Genomic DNA, 18,375 nt, shown 5'->3' on the forward strand with positions numbered 1-18,375 from the left:
GTGAGCCAGAACCGGCGAATCCCTACTACTGAAAATGTTCTTAAAATTAAAACTTAATATTCAATAACTATCATTTATTTAATCTTGTGCACAGTTTGACATACTAACAAAGACTTATTAAAAATAAATAAAACAAACACACACCCACACACATACCTCTTTTTAGTGAGTTTGCTAATTATGTTTAATAATGTATAGCCTTTCGAAAGGACCTAGTCTCTGCAACTCAGGGTATCCTATCGCAGAGGGTAGGGCACAAAACATTTTGTACCACATATCATTAGTTGAATAAATGATTATTATTATTATTTTGAACTATTTAAATTTGTACTGCCAAAAATTACTAATTTTCTTTTCATGTGTAATCAACAGAATTATGCTCGTTGGACAGTTAAATACAGTGATAATTTACAAAAGGTTGCCCAAAGTCATCCTGACTTGCTTGAACAGTTTCCGAATGGTTTTTTTAGCATTCAAAAACTAATAAACCTTTCTCAAAGCAACCAATTGACTTGGTACTAGAACAAACAATCAATGCACATGCAGCCAGGAGACTTACAGGTAATAAACTCAGGGCACAATTAATTTACAACAAACGTAAACATTTACATGAATTTATGATAACTTTCCATTGACAAAAATTTCAAGCATAATTTTTAACATTGTAAAATTTAGATTTTTCAGGTATAATAACAATTTTCCAATTCCATCTCTGCACGTCAACGATGGGCTCTAAGTCATGATATAAGATCAACTGTTATTAGTAGTGTATATAAAAATTTAAATTCGCAAAAAGAACAAGATGTGACAGCAGAGTTATCAAATCATAATATGAAAAATAATAGCAAGCAATTGCAACAATTTGCTGACACATTTAACCAATTTATTAATCCATTCAGTGCTGAAATCGTTCAAGATATTTTACTAAATATTTCATCTGCAGAGAAACATTCATTGCAGAATGTAAAGAGGATGAAAATAGATTTGAGAAGAGCATAAAAAAGTACCACTAGACAACTTTTCTGTAGATCATAATCTACGTCTACTACTTTTAGCGCCTGTCAAGTGTTATAAGAAGTGTCGAAAATGTGTTCGGTAAGATACCGAACACATTTTCGACACTTCTTATAACAGGTGTTGTATTTCGTATATCCGGACTCCCATAACCCTCCAACCCTCTAATGCTGAAGTTGTTGTAATGACGTGCGTATACCTTCATAATTTTGAAGAGCTGAAAGAAATCTGCCATTTCATTATTTTGAGCATCAGTTCTTGAGAAGTTAGCCATTCGTCGATTCAAATTAGTTTGTAGCACTCATTCTGTCAAAGTATTATTTGTGAATATATTTTATTTATTTATATATTTGGGCTACTATCAAATTATACTCTTTACATGCTTAAGCTTAAAATATAATAATAAAATGGATAAGAGTTAATTTACTTATTAGCTACCACAGAATTCATAATTTTTACTACGCTTATAGGAGAGGAGTAGTTTTAACAATTTATAAACTAAAATCTAAAAATATTGTAATATATAATTTAAAATAAAAATGAAAATATGAAAACAAGGTTTCTAAGTCACACGTGTAATTTAAATCTTTTTATATTGAGCAAGTGTAATGAATAAATCAATGTTCTGCGATTTGGCCAGTGAGTTATATGACCTACAGAGCCTAGAAATAGTTGCGTTATGACCCAGATTAGTCCTAGATTGTGGTACTACAAACAACGAATAGGCATTTTTTCTTATTAATTTTGGAGGAACGTTTATTTTGAATTTGGATAGCAAGTATGGAGAATCTATTTTACCGCTAAAGATATTGTGTAAAAACAAAAGATCTAACACTATCCTTCTAGGCAGTTCGATTCAGGCAGGCAACGCGAGCACACGTGCCGCGTTATCTGTCCTCCTTCAAATATTTTTATTACCTGCGTTATCGCACTATCTGCTCAGGCCACCTGGGCTAGCTATTGTTATCGCGCGCTATTGTTCGGGACTCTTTGAGTCTCGCACCTGTTACGTTCCTTCGCGGAACGTAGCTTAGTTATTATCTGTGTTAATTACCCGGTTTTACGATCGTGTTAGTTAGCACCTGTGCTGTGTTTCGCGATTCTGTACGCTAATCGTGTGTGTTGTGAGTGTTGCAGATCGTGCCGTGTGTGTCTTCTCCGTGGGGGCGTGCACAGCGTGCATCGGGGTTCCGGCCCAGCCAGTCTACATCCAGCAAAGCTAAGTCTTAGGCTTAATTATTATTATTATTAATTTCTTTTAATTTTGCATACTTTATTATTATTAATAGTATTTTATTAATGTGCAAGTGTACAACTAAACTATAGTTGTCCACTTTATTATTATATTCCCCCTCTGCCTGACTCGGGCAGCGGGGGTTGCCACCCGCTTAACCTAATTAATAACAACCATGGCTTCACCAATTGTTGCCGACAAGGGCCTTCTACGCGCCCTGCTAGATGAGTTATTTACGGAGAATATAGCTCCGCTAATTAAGGAATCTATAGATGAGACAGTGGATGCCGCTATTAAAGCGAAATCCAAAAAATATAAATCGTCATCTGACGTTTCGAGTTCCGACGGGGAATCCGAAATGGAGATAGGTAATGCGTCCGACGCAAGTTCCGTGGCCTCGGTCAAACCGAGAAAAGTGATCACCCGATCAGCCCGTCCGCCTGTCCTTCATGCGTACTTTGACGCGCAGGCGACCCCTTAGGTCCCCGCGGTCAGTCTTGACCGCACGGAAGCCCCTCAGGCTTCCAGTGCTTCTCCGGCCCATCCGGAAATCGCTCTACCGTCGAGAGCGGAGAGTGTCGCGTCGGATGCTGACGGCTTCATCACCGTCAGTCGCAAGAAGAAGCGCGGTCGCGAATCGCCTTCTCTTGATGGCACACCCGCGAAGAAAGCCGCGGCCACGACTGGCTCCGCTCCCGCGTCCGCGCCCGCGCCCGCTAAAGCCCGCGTACCGCCTCCGACCAAGCGCCCGCCTCCTATTTTTATAGGGGACCGAGGCCGATGGTTAGTCATCAAAAATAGGGTCCCGAAGACGCTCTCCTTCCAGGCGAGGGCGTACCAATCTCTCATCAAATTAGAGACCAGAGAGGTAGCGGACCACCGCGCCCTGACATCTCTTCTTAGAGAGCTGAGTGTGGGTTTCCACACGTACGCCCTGCCTGAGGAGAAGCGTCTGAGGGTCGTTATTAGGAACGTCCCCAAAGAGTTAGACGAGGCCAACATTCTGTCGGACCTCAAAGAGCAGGGTTACCCTGCACACGAGGTGCACCGTATGCGCGGAACCACCAACAAACAACCATTTAACATGGTTCTCGTAGTCCTCGACCTCACGCAAGAGGGAAAGGAAATTTTCAATATTAAATCGGTTTGTTCCCTTCAGGGCATCCGTACCGAAGCTCCTCGCAACCGCGGGAGGCCCGGTCAGTGTCACAGATGCCAATTATACGGGCACTCGGCACGCAATTGCGAACACACCCCGAGGTGTGTGAAGTGCCTCGGGAAACACGGCACGCCAGAGTGCCCTCGACCAGCGCAATGCGCGGAGCCTGCGTCTTGTGCTGGTAGAAGGGGCACCCCGCGAGCTATCGCGGGTGTCCCAAGGCACCCAAACACAAGCGTCACCCAGGACGCCGCCAGCCGCAAGGCAGAGCAGAGAAGGTGGAGTTCACTCCAACCTTCAAACCTGCGCCGCCTCCGAAGGTAAACGCCTGGGCGAGGTCTCCTCCGGCTGCCAACGCTGCCACAGAGGCCACTCTCGCGGCCCCCGCGCCCCTCCGGCCTCCGCTAGCGTCCCGCCCGGCGGCGTCGGTCCCGCGACCGAGTAAACAGGTAACAAAGGCGGCAGCACCTTTGCCTTCATGTTCGAATTGTCCGAGATGTTCGACATTGATGAAATCACAGCCCTGGCCAGCAGGCTCGATGCTGTCCGGGAAGACCCGCCGTCGCTCCTGCAAGTTATGGCAGACAACGGCAAAATATTCCGTGCCCTCACCGATATAGGGCTAAAGTATAAAAATAACATTCGCGATGCCTAATTACGTAAGCGGACGGGTTAAACCACATACGCTCCGTATAGCGTATTTTAACGCCCAAGGCCTTAAGCCTCAACTAGACTTGGTGAAGGAGTTCGCTCACGAACATCAATTAGACCTATTCTTAGTGCAAGAGACATTTCTAAAACCACGTATACGCGATCCGCGTATCGCTAATTATAACTTAGTCAGGAATGATCGCACCAACAGTATGGGCGGCACCCTCATTTATTTTAAAAGGTCTCTACACTGTTTACCTATAGATCCTCCGGTCCTCACTAACATCGAGGCCTCTGCCATCCGGGTCAGTATGGCGAATCACCAGCCGATCACTGTTATTTCAGCTTATCTTCCGCCCAACAAAAAAGTATTATACACAGATATAGAAGCATTACTCGGCCACGGGGCTGCAGTCATAGTGGGTGGCGATCTTAATGCCAAACACTCCAGCTGGAACAGTAGAGCCACAAATAGAAACGGAATCTTATTAGATTCGCTGACAGACACGCTGAACTTTTCAGTAATAGCACCCGACGAACCAACACATTATCCGGATAACATCGCGCACCGACCCGACATTCTAGACGTTGCGTTACTTAAGAACGTAACGCTCAATGTAAATTAAATCGAGGTTTTTCACGAATTAGAGTCAGACCACCGGCCCGTCGTCCTAAATCTAGGCCCACCGGTTAACTTTCAACCACCGACGAAAACAGTGATCGACTGGTAACGGCTGGAAAAGGATCTCGAGTCTATCAAGTCCGACGACCTTGACCTTATACCGGACGTCATCGACTCGGTCGACACGGCTCACAGTGCTATCTCTCATGTGACGTCACACATACAGAATAGGATCAAGGTCTGCTCCAGGCAGGTTCCGACGATGCAACCGCATCGCCTAAACCTGCCTCCAGAGGTCAGGAACTTACTCACACAGAAGCACAGAGCCACTAGACTTTACGACAGGTATCCGTCGGTCGAGAATAGGCGCCACCTCCGCTACCTACAGCGGGTGGTACGGGAACGTATCGCGGAACTCCGCGGCGAACGTTGGGACCGCTTGCTCGGCAACCTTAAGCCATCACATGTGGCTTTCTTGAAGCTGCCTCGCGCGTTCAAACAGGAGCCGCCCATTGTCATGCCTCCTTTGGACAGACCGGGACTGCAGCCCGCGCTCGATGACGATGAGAAGGCTGAATGCCTCGCCGATAGTCTCGAGAGTCAGTGCTCTCCAAATGCAGCAGCCGACCCGACACACGTTGACGAAGTTGATCGTGAAGTTGAACGTCGCTCCGCTCTGAGCCCCTCAGGCGATGTAATAAAACCCACCTCTTACGAAGAGGTGAAGCTAATCATTAAGGAGCTTCACTCCAAGAAGGCCCCGGGGCCCGACACTATAAACAATAGGGTTCTTAAAATCTTACCCCCGACTCTTATTACTTTATTGGTTACCATTTTTAATATTCTATTCCAAATTCGACGACATTCCCAAGTTTCCGAGTGTCCAGCTCGCTCAGTACGCTGACGATACGGCACTCTACTTTGGCTCCGCTCTATTGAACCGCTCAACCTTGAGCAGGAACATTAAAGTACTTCAAGCCGCCGTCGATGAACTAGGCAACTGGTTCAGAAAATGGCGGATTGAAGTGAACCCCACCAAGAGTGCAGCGGTACTCTTCGGTAACGCGAATAGCATCCGCGCTAAAAAACGACCGACCGACGTCATTAAATTGTATGAAACACCCATACCGTGGGTGAAGGATTACAAATACTTAGGAGTCACGTTCAACAGCAATATGAACTTCAAGAAACATATTGATACGGTATGCAATAGAGCCCGATTTGTCCTCAGTCGCCTTTATCCACTTGTGTGTGGGCGAAGCAAACTTCCGCTCAAACACAAAGTGACGCTGTACAAAACCATCGTACGGCCCATACTGTCATACGCAAGCGTCGTTTTCGCGCACACCCGACCAAGCTACTTACGTCGTTTGCAAGTAGTTCAAAATAAATTCACGCGCATGGCAACCGGAGCCCCGTGGTTCATCCGAAACGTTGACCTTCACCGCGACCTAGAGCTTCCGACGATAGCTCAACACTTTAAAGAGATCTCGCGACGCTTCTTTGACAAGGCGCCTAACCATCCCAACATCTTGGTTAGGAAGGCATGCGGGTACACCCCCCTTCACCATAGTCTCAACCCAATAAGACGTCCCAGACACGTAACGGTAGACCCGGATGACGACATCACCATCGCGAACGCGACACCCACACAAACACCTACACAGACACGCACACACCGCCTTCGCAGGCGTAAGCGCGGTCAACCACCGCAAACCACTGGCACTCGTCACTCTGACGATGGCCAGCGGCCCGCACCCTAGATACACCACACATTGTTTTGATACCCGACGAGACGTTAGTCCTCGTCCTGTAATCGTTTCACTACACTCACTAACACACGGACTGACTGACGGACTGACATACACCACTTACACAACCACAAACACACTCCACAAACAGACACAAACACAAACATACATGCACACTAACATTTACACTACTTACACACATACAAACATACATACATACAATCATAAACACATACATACCAATTACATACATTACACTAAACATCACCACACTCGCCGGCGTGTGTGTTCTTCTCATCTTTTCATCTTCATTTTCATTTTCATTCTCTCTCCTTCCCACAAGCACACAGCCGGTCTGAGGTTCGAGTCTCCTTAGGAGACGCCCCGCTACTGTTGTTGCGTAGTCTTTGCGGCCTCCACGGCCCACGTCCTACTTCGCTGTGAAAGCCAGGGCTGCTAACAGCACAGAGGAGGTTTTAGTCGGTATGGGGCGTCCGCTTACGCGGACACTCGAGTCCGACATATTACGCCCCGTTCCGGGGCGTAAATACGTAACAGTATTTCCTCCTCTCAAAAAAAAAAAAAAAAAAAACTATCCTTCTATCCGCCAGTAATGTTTTAGCCTGTTTTGGTAGCTGGAGTGCTTTTTCGCTAAGAAGTCATTATAAGACATATGATACATAAAGCGTAATAAATATATCATACTGTGGACTTCAAACTACGCTGCAGTATTCTAAGATGGATCGTACAAAAGAGTTAAATAATGTTATTTTGGTTGAATGAGATTTAAATTCTTTGGTATTCCTAATTATAAAACTGAGTATTCTGAATGCTTTATTGGCTATGAAATTTTAATTCTTTATCAAAACAAATTCCGAGGTCCTTAAATTCAGTAACATTCGATAGGCCTAGAGCATTTAGAGCATACGTATTAACTGTTATATCTTTATTACGAGTAAATTGCATTGTAAAGCATTTGGATGTATTTAAAGACATATCGTTCAATTTGCACCAATTAGTGAATCTGTTTAGATCTTGTTGAAGTAATTTGGCCTTGAGCATTTAGAGCATACGTATTAACTGTTATATCTTTATTACGAGTAAATTGCATTGTAAAGCATTTGGATGTATTTAAAGACATATCGTTCAATTTGCACCAATTAGTGAATCTGTTTAGATCTTGTTGAAGTAATTTGGTATCTTCAAAAGATGTTATTGGCTTTAATATTTTGAGATCATTAGCATATAGAAAGTATTTAGAAAATTTATGTTATTTATAAATATATTTAATAATATTGGACCTAGATGAGACCCTTGAGGGACGCCTGATATATTTTTTTATTTTTTATTATTATATCATTTATTATTTGGAGAATTGCCCTAGCATCAAAACGATCTGTAATAATAGGGTGAAACCTATTGATGAGAGCATCGGCACCTTCAAAATCTTCCATCAAGATTTTACTCGCTGTTTAAAATCTCTTTTAAATCTGCCGTTGACCACTTCTGTTATAATGTGGTTAGCTGAGGCTCACCATGCTGTGCCAGGCACGAATGTTCTAATACCACAGTCTTTTAATAAGGGCAAAGCATCTCTGAAACTCCTATCCAGAACAAATGCATCACCTGGTGGAAAATAATCTTTTAACTCAGAATCATATTTTGAAATTCACATTTAAGTAAATCAGCATCTGATGTTGTTGCTAGATAGGGACCTAGTACATCGATAATGTGCCCATCTGTACAAGCAATTAAAAAAGGTTTTATTAAATTATTATATTTATGTAAACTATACATGTTTTCTTTTTATAGTAATAATTGGAGCTGTTTTGAATGTTACAGTAGGTTCCATAAAATATAAGAACTGGTCTTTCTTCTCCATTATAATAATAATTATAAATCATTTTATTTCAGGCTACAAGGCCCATAAAATAAATTATATGCTGTATTATGGTGCCCAAAACGACCCTTTGGAATTATCAATGTTTTATTAATTATTTCCTCCTTGTTGATGTGGTTAAAACCTAAGTGATGTGGCACGAAAAATTCTGTTAAGATATTACGTGCCTTGCTCATTTATGTTTCCAGTATGCTCCTCCATCCTCTTGGAGTGTTACCAAATTGTGGAACTTCACATAAAATACTATTAAATTGAGCTGTCTTTAATCCTGTCCAAAAATGTACCATATCATCATCCAAATCATTGATGTTACTAAAGTCTATGAAATTATGTGTTGGATTTTTTAAAGCAACAGTAGTACACAGGGAATATAATAATTATAACAAATAAAGGAAAATTGGTGTCAGACACCCGGAGACTGCCTTGGCCGCATCCCAGTTATTATAACTTACATGTTCTTTAGAACTGTAAGAGTAAACAACAAGAACTTTGTTTTCTAAATTAAAATAAAACAAAAAATTTTGTTGAAGATGATTCAAATTTTTATTGTATTACAAAGAGAAAGTTCGGCAATTATGAATGAAAAATGATATCAGGCAAAAGTCCACCACGACCTCGCTGACAGAAGTCAATTCTTTCTTCAAAATTTTTAATCTCTTTTTGGCAAATGTCGGGTCTACTTCGGCTATCACATCACGGATTTTGAGTTTTAAGGCTGCAATCGATTCGATTGGCTCTGTATAGACTCTGATAACTCTGACTCCTTAAGATAGCCCTAAAAAAATAATCTGGCAGGCCTTTTAACAGCTGAATTTCGTGAAATTATGCGATCAGCATATTTGGCTTGCAATAAATTGATCGTCTCATTGGCTGTGTGACATGTGGCACCGTCTTGTTGAAACCACATGTCAGTGATATCCATGTCATCAATGATAGGCAAAAATTGAGTTGTTAACATCTCGCGACAGCGTGATCCATTGACCGTTACCGCACTTCCAGCCTCATCTTCGAAAAATAACGGCCCAATCACGGCTCCAGACCACATAGCGCACCATACAATAACACGTTGAGCATGCAAAGGCTTCTCAATAATCGCTCTAGGATTTTCAGAAGCCCAAATACGGCAATTTTGCTTGTTGAGGTACCCTGACAAGTGAAAATGGGCTTCGTCTGAAAAAATTCCAGCGGGTTATTCCAGAATGAATTGAGCGAATCTACGGCGATATGAATGGTCGGTCGGCTTCAATTCCTGCACAAGTTGAATGTTGTAAGGCTTCAAAGCCAAATCCTTACGCAAAATTCGCCATGTGGTGGTTTGGGATAACCCCAGTTGTTGAGAACGTCGAGAAATTGTCAAATTTGGATCTTCTTGAACACTGGCTCACGGCTGCGATGTTTTCAGTTGAACGGCCCGTTTGAACACTCGTTGGTGTTGGCACATTTTCTACAGAGCCTGTCGACTCAAATTTAGCGACCAAATTCTTAATAGCGGTCTCAGATGACACGAATTTTACGGTGTGTAATTTTAACAGAACCACCATTTTCATAGTGGGTTTAAATTATTTTAATGCGATTTTCGAGCGAAATTGAATTCATTGTAACAATTGCCAAAGCATCTATTACGAATATATATTAGTTGATTAGCACTGCTTCTATTGAGCAGTGTAATAGCTTGTTGGACTTGGCTCCTATTGAGCAAAGTAATTATTTGATTAACACTGCTTCTATTCAGTAGACATATAGTTTTCCTTCTGGTTTGGAATACGTTCCAAAATATTTAAATTAGTCAGTAAGACAATAGGGGACTCCTCTAGCAATATAAATACACAATGTGCAAATACTAGTAAATATAATAATAGTAAAGTCATAAACCTGATGCACCAAAATATGCAAGGATTGTTAAAAATATTTGAATTTGAATATGTCAAAAAACTAACTGTCAATGCTGTCATGTTGTTGGTGTTGCCACAATTAAAAAATAAAGTTCTTGTTGAAAGACCCTTTAATAAGAATCATTAAAGTCCTCCAACCCTTTTTGGAGTCTAAACTGTATCCTTGTCCATACAAGAGGATATCCGTACCCATCATTAGGTGGGGATTTATATAAAGAAGACACTAATGACATAGAGTCACAGAGTACCTTATATTAATTGCATAGAATTGAAGCAGAAAAAGTTCATTTTTAAGATGTCGTTAGAAACATAAACACAAATTATTATATTTGAAAGCAATATGGGTTGAAGAGAAAAAAAATAGTCTATACTGATTACCAATGCACGATTGGTTTCGTTCGAAACAACTGTTTTAATCAATGTGCAAATTAGCAAAGTCCGATTATGTTACGACTACGTATATAACTCCACAACCACAGTAAAACCACAACTACAGTGTGTCCACTGAGAAAGTTTGATTTTCAACAGTAAAAGCAACTTTTGGTTACACACGCAGCCTAGCAAATTTACACTGTTGTGAAGAAGTCCACTTTTGCATTGCTCCTGTCGCTGCTGTTCGATTTGGACGGGTTTGCCCTGGGCGGCCGCTTTCCGACTCGCATTCCAATTGCCACACCTTTGCCCTGACACTGCTCTGATGCCGTCACTTCCCTAGGTACTCCTTGTCCTTCTACTGCCGCTGCATTTTTTCCCGCTGCTTTTATGCTCATATAGATAAAGTGTATGTTTTTCTGGAGCATAACTTTTTCTCGGCGACCCCACACATTAACTGATCTCTTAAACTTTGTTTTAGTCCCTGTCCAAATTCGCATCCGATTTTTTTCTTCTTGTTTTACTTTTTTTAAGTACTTAACTTTTAACTCGCTAGTTTTACCAATTGACATTTAAGACGAGTGGTTTAAGATTAATTTGCACGCGTAAATGTACTTAATAATTTGTTTTTTTTCCAACGCCCGGGCCCCTGAGACAATTACGGTTACAGGTAGGTTGCGGCGTTAGTTTGAGTCACAGATCAAATTATTTTGAATTGAATATTTAACACAAAATGATATTTCTCAGCATTCATAAAATCATTAAAATTTATTATTATAAGGTTGAATTTGAAAGAAGCGAATTTATTGATTATTGTGGTGGTAGAGGGGTACAAAACTATGTAATGAAAAAAATAGAAATATATTTATTTACCATAGAGAGTGACAATAACATAACATATTGCAACAACACTTGGTAAACGTTATGAAGTTCATTCGTCATGAGTTTGTAAAGAGGCTTCAAGAGGGGTTTTTAGGGGATTAGAACTAATAAGAAACTCCCAGCCAGAAAGAAACAATAACACTCTAATTCAGTTCATTAATTGTGTGTCAGATGGAGGAAATAGCAAGGTAGAGGTACAATCTAGTAGCCCCAATATCCCTGGTATATGAAATTTTTCTTTCAATCCTGAAACCGCACTCCTGCGTGCTGGTTCAGAGCCAGGAAAATGAATCCCATTCAGCAAAGAGTCTGAAATTGCCTATTGTTATGTAGATGAACATTTAGGGTTCAGAGAACCGGACCTTTACAAAACTTTATTTCTAAATAACATATTACTTTTCTGTAAATTGCCTTGGTTTGTTTAGCATTAGAATTGTTATTGCCCATGCATTCTGATCATCCCAAATAGGAATTCCGAATGGTCCTGACTGTATCTGTAAGACTGTATAAGACTGACTGTAAAAGCATATCTTCTTCAACCAAACTTCTATACAGTAATTGTAACCTTTAATACTTATGAGGATTTCAACGAAACCTGCGTTACATTTACATTCCAAGATTGGTTTAAAATTTCGAAGAATCACGGGTAATTTTTGCGTTTCTGATCTATCTTTCGTTTGGAGACGTTCTTTATTTTTAATTCACGGATATATGAGGTAATTTTTTTTATTTATTAATTGGAGGTTTGTTATTACCATATTCTATTACAAATTTAAGTGGACTGTACTTTAAGCTTTATAGGTTGTTGTTTGGTTTAGCGTTTTCCTCTAAATAAATATAACATACCAAGTGACTGCCACAACTAAAGATGAAGGTTGTAAAGGACATGCATGCAACTCTTGTCTTTGTAGACTCGATGTCACGAATAAATAGCGCCGCCACTTGTTCACACAGCACTACAATTATTACTGTTATATTGTGCACTCACTTAGCCGGCCGGCATTTATATAAAGGATTCTCAAATTAATTGTCAACACCTTTGATAAATTCGTCTTCAATAAGGAATATAATATGTTGTGCGAACGTCGATACCGTTAGGCGAAATTTCAATACGTGTAATGCAAAGTTCTTTAAGGCTGTGATGCGTCGATTTGTGACTAATTACCCCATCGGGTGCGAGATTGTGTCATATGACGAAGTAGGAAAAGGACAAATTTTTTTGATTATACGTGCAGGATAAGAAAAGATATAGGAGTAATTCTGCCATGTCACATTCTAGATTGTTTTTATTAAATAGCCTTTTTACCACATTAATAAAATAAAATTATCATATCTGAGTCCGGGATCGGAACTTCACATAATATTTCCTCTTCACATACTTTCCTCACATAATATTTCCTCTTCACATATTTCAATAGTTAAATTATTGATATCACACAATATTTCATTGTTTATCAAAAGTTTATATTTATTGATCCGGATCGGTCTGACTTCTAGAAATGACTTTACTTTTTTGAGGACGGATATGTAACAGCCTGTGTTAGCACTATAATTAGCTTCACCTTGTAGAAGGAATTATTGCTCTTTTTTTCCTCAAGTAAAATCTTTTCATTTGAGCTAATGCAAAGTGCCAATTTCCAGGATTACGTCATTAAGTGATGATTTCAAGTCTAAAACAAGTTGTTGTTGAAGTGTACTTCAGTTTCATGATTTTTATAAACATTAAAATACTCCGTCGGAGCTATTACATTTTCCATGCGCTACATTTCTTTTTCTATTAAGGTGAAAACTGTCAGGTGGAATGAAAGAGTATAGTAGAGAAAGGTATGGGAAATACTAATTCGTTTTTTATATGGGGCGGTGCATGACTAAGCCAGGTATCACATAATATACCAATCATCATTGAATTTTCGTTTTTTGCACCGCACCCATTAGCTACCACACTAATGGTATTAATATATGGATTAAAGTTGTGGTGTGAAGCCTGTCAAACACAGCTGAAGCAATCTCATATGCACCCTTGCGATTTTCATCTTCCGTCCACGTACATAACGTTAAATTGTCCTTACCTAAGATTCTAAAATTTAACGGGGTACTGATTTCACGATTGCAAAATTATGTATGTACAACTGATTAGGTATTGTATGTCACCTGATTCTTCTGGCAGTCAAACGAGAAGACAACCATATCTTTATTCCTTTAATAAATGGTAAAAGGCTTTCGACTTCAAAATGTACAATCTTTTTTATCCATCAGTGTCAGTGGAAATCTTAAGTTTTTCGAGCAATTGCGTGCACTTTGAACAAGTGTCCGTACGGGGGCTCCCGAAACCTAGATTATAACATCTGTTAAATATTTCCATGAGATAACACTAGCAGACTTTAGTGTCTTCACTGCACTGATCTTTATACATTTTTCACAGGTTCCTAATGTGGGTGGTAAATATTTCTTCTTCTTTTTTCTTTTTGTGACAGATGAGCGACAGTAGTGACCTTCTAGACTAGAGAGAGACTAGATTCTAGAGACGCTGAAGTAAGGTCACCAGCTCTATTTTCTTTAACGACTGACCCCTTTAATTGCAAAACTTCGAAACACAGTTCATACACTGAGAACAGTAATACTTAAGATGCGGATATAGGTATTTTGGCAAACACGTAACAATTTGACGCGCTTCCTTTTACGTACAAATAGTTTTGTATGAAATTTGAAATTTCTTGTACTTATATCTCTTCAGTCATATTGACTTTTGCAACTAAGTTATCATTATTTGTGCCTATAGATCCTGCATTATACAATCCAACTTTAAGAGATTTGTTAATCATTTTTAATTTCTTTTATTAATGCATATAAAAAGGCCATCCAGTGACCCAAACTAAGAGAAATTGCTCATCCGCATCGAATCTACGCTCCACGGAGTCGAGTCGCTCATTTAACCCTGACAGGGTGGGTACTCCGGAGTTCGGCGATCTCTATGCGATGGTGATGAAGCTCTGCCATATACTCAGCGAGTTCGCGTCGCATTTCTCTTATCTCCGAGCTCATGTCAGTAGAAGAGGGTTGAGATGAAGTGCTAGAAGTACCGCTGCATATTCCTCTTATAGGGGTTGCGCTATTGTCACCCTTCTTGGTCCTCCTTTTGCAATCTGGACAAACTCAGTCTTTTATAATAGTGGCCGTATCCGGGACACCCACGCACCCCTTATGGTACAAACTGAGGCAGATGGTACAAGTAGCGGCTCCTATCGGTTTGAGGAATTTGCCACACGCGCCGCACTTGCATATGGCCGTTTTGTTCGTCGATGATGCATTAGCAAACTAATATTTGTCGGTACCCGCGTTTGAATACAATTGTAACTTAGAATCTCACTTAATTAATGCTGTAATATCACTGTTGCAAACAGGCGGAGAGAGCTGATAACATTCACACACACGAGTTACACCTTTACAAACAAAATCATTTCATAATTTGATCAATATTCGCGCCCAAATACCAAAACACGATGTCGGTCGAAGATTATTAGGTCTTGTTTACCTATGAAACTGCCGTTTTGTATGAAAAAATTTAAACGAATTTTTTTCATGTATTTTTTATTTGTATTAATCGAAGTAATCACAGGTATCGGCAGTTTATTAATGCCCTTCTTAAATAAATCAGCTGGACGGGAGACAACAAATTCTCCAAAGGCATTTTGTACTGCCTCTCGGCTATTTAATTTTTTTCACGCCAAGAAGTTATCCAAATTCTGGAAAAAATTGTAGTCTGTAGGCGTTAGGTCTGGTGAGTAGGGCGGATGACGGAGAGCTTCCAACCCCAGTTCTTGCAAGTTGGAGACCGTCTGCTGTGCAGTATGAGGTCGCGCGTTGTCGTGCAGGAGCAGCGGAGACGAGCGATTGACCAAAGCTGGTTGGAGATGTGTCCATCAGTCTTTGACCTAGTTCCACCATTAGTGAAATAAGGCGGAGCATTGTCCGAACGATGCTGATTCTGCATTTGCATTGTTCTTGTTATACGTGTGACGATTAAAATTGTATAAATTGTCCATAGACCTATTACTTCTAAATTGACATGTTATACCTGATTTATCATGATAATTTGACATATTTTGAATATGATAATTTGATATATGATTGAAATTTCTGTTAAATATATTATTTCTGAATGAATTATTTTTTAAATTATATAAATTTTGTAAATTCTGTTTGTCCAATACTATTTTTACAGTTTTTACTAAATAAAGTGCTAAATTAAAAGAAAAACATTAAGTGCTATATTGTAGTATTTGAACCGGATTGTGGTCTGATACGATTAGTTTATGCTCTTTGCTACCAGTCATTAAACGAAGTGTGTAAAGAACGGACGTTTTATTTGCGACTACCGCATTTGGCGACGAGGATTAACACGCGCGCGTGCAAAATGGCCGGCCTTATCGGAAATTTAACATGTTTCGATCATAGAAACCAAGATTGGGCGATTTTCTACAGCCGTTTAGAACAATTTATAAGATTAAATGGAATAAAGGGCGACAACAAGTGTGCCGTTTTACTGACTTACTTAACGGATGAAACATATAGGTTAGCGCATAACCTAATTCATCCAACAAAAATTTAAAGCGTGTCATACGAATGTCTAGTGAAAGCCCTAAATGAACATTTTGCGCCTGTAAAATCAACATTCGCGGAAAAGTCACAATTCTATGGCGCAGTACAGGAAGTGAGCGAAAGCGTGGAGGAGTGGGCAGCAAGGCTACGAGGGCTCGTCATCCACGGCGGCTTCGGTGACTCACTCGACATGGTGCTGCGCGACAGGTTTGTGCTCGGGCTGAGAATCGGTCCTGAGCGGGATAGGCTTTTCGAATTGAAAGCGGATGATCTGACGTTTTCAAGGGCGGTGGAGGTTGCGAAACAGACGGCGAGCGCGCGAGAGGCGCGAAATTCGACGGCAATGGGAGCGGCAGCCTCGGTGTTGAAGGAAGAGCAAATTTCGAGCGGCGGCGTCGGATGAGCGACGTGGCGAGCGTGGGCCGGGCGCAGGGGCTCGGTGCAGCACATGCGGACTTCGTAATCATGATTCCCAGAAGTGTCGGTATAAGAAGTATACGTGTCAAAAGTGCGGTCGTAAGGGACACTTGAAGAAAGTGTGTTCTAAGCGTGGCTACCCAGTGCATAATATGAGTGTTCAAGATAATCCGGTGAAGGATATTCCAAGCTGTAAAGAATGCGAGTTATTTAACATGAGGTATGTCAATTATTCACCTATAATCGTGCAGGTCTATGTAAATAGTAAATTTTATAAAATGGAATTAGATTCAGGCTCAAGTGTAAGTGTTATTTCCTTCGCGATGTATAAACAACAGTTCTCTCATTTAAAACTTAACAATAATTGTAACTTAAAAATGTGTTTCTATAATGGACATAAAATAACACCGGTGGGTTCTGTATTTTTAAATGTGAAATATAATAATATTTATAAAGACATAACGTTTTACGTTATTCATAATGGCGGTCCGCCGTTATTAGGCCGGGATTTCATGTATTTATTTGATTTAAAATTATTATCAGAAAATAAGAACATAGACGTAGGTATTGACGACGTAGAAGTACTTTCCTTATTAAAAGAGTATGAGAACCTATGGCAAAATGAGTTAGGATGTTTTAACAAATTTTGTGTGGATTTGTATATAAAAGAGAAAGCAGTTCCAAAATTTTTCAAGCCGCGTACCGTTCCTTTTGCTTTGAAAGATAAAGTGGAAGCAGAAATTGACAGATTAGTGGGTTTAGGTATTTTAGTTCCGGTAAATCATTCTGATTACGCGACCCCTATTGTACCTGTTGTAAAGGGTAACGGTACAGTGAAAATAGCGGGTGATTATTCTGTTACACTAAATAAAGACCTTTTAATAGATAAGTACCCTATGCCACGAATAGAAGAAGTATTTGCAAAGCTAGGAGGGGGTGAGCACTACTCAAAAATAGACTTATCTAACGCTTATAACCAATTTCGCTTGTCCGAGGACTCACAGAAGCTAACAACGATTAGTACGACCAAAGGGCTATTTAAATATACTAGGTTGGTATACGGTTTAGCTGCGGCACCAGCAATATTTCAAAAATCAATGGAAACTTTACTAGTGGGCATAGACGGAGTCAGCTGTTGGATCGACGATATATGTTGTACGGCATTTGAAAAGATTGCGGGAGATATTCCATAGGTTAGCTGACGCTGGTTTACGGTTACATAAAGAAAAATGTGCATTATTTCAGGACAGTATCACTTATTTAGGGTACGTGATCGATAAGAACGGGCTGCACACCTGTTCTGAAAAGGTCGAGGCAATAGTGAACGCTCCCATACCTACAACCGTGTCGGAAGTCAAAAGGTTCATAGGTATGGTGAACTATTCCGAATGCTTCGTCGATTTTGAGTCCCTTACACGAATTACTTAGGTCGGGTTGCGAGTGGCAATGGGGCAGGCGGCAGGAGGAGGCGGTGCGACGAGTAAAAAGAGAACTGCAGTCGGAGCGCGTGCTGGCGCACTACGAGCCGAGCGCGCCGCTTGTGCTGGCGGTGGACGCGGGCCCCGCAGGCCTGGGCGCCGACGCAAGCGAGAGACCGCTGGCTTTCGCCTCCCGTTCCTTGTCTGACAGTGAACGTAATTATAGTCAAATTCACAAGGAAGCAACAGCTATATTATTCGGAGTGAAGAAGTTCCACCAATATCTTTAGGGTCACAGTGAGCCGTTTATACTAAAAACTGACCATAAGCCGTTATTGGCTATTTTTAATAATAAAAATGGTATATCGGTAACCACGGCATCGCGTTTACAACGGTATGCATTAACTTTGTCGGCCTATAATTATATTGTACAGTATACGTCGAGTGATAGGTATATAGGTATA

At 40.6% G+C, this 18,375-nt stretch overlaps 1 pseudogene; it reads left to right on the forward strand.

Annotated features, from left to right (window-relative positions):
• The first annotated feature begins 15,736 nt into the window (after positions 1 to 15,736).
• LOC126973560 (uncharacterized protein K02A2.6-like) lies at positions 15,737 to 17,985 on the forward strand (annotated as a pseudogene).
• Positions 17,986 to 18,375: the final 390 nt, after the last annotated feature.

Source organism: Leptidea sinapis, chromosome 29 (assembly GCF_905404315.1).
Source record: "Leptidea sinapis chromosome 29, ilLepSina1.1, whole genome shotgun sequence".
Lineage (NCBI taxonomy): Eukaryota > Metazoa > Arthropoda > Insecta > Lepidoptera > Pieridae > Leptidea > Leptidea sinapis.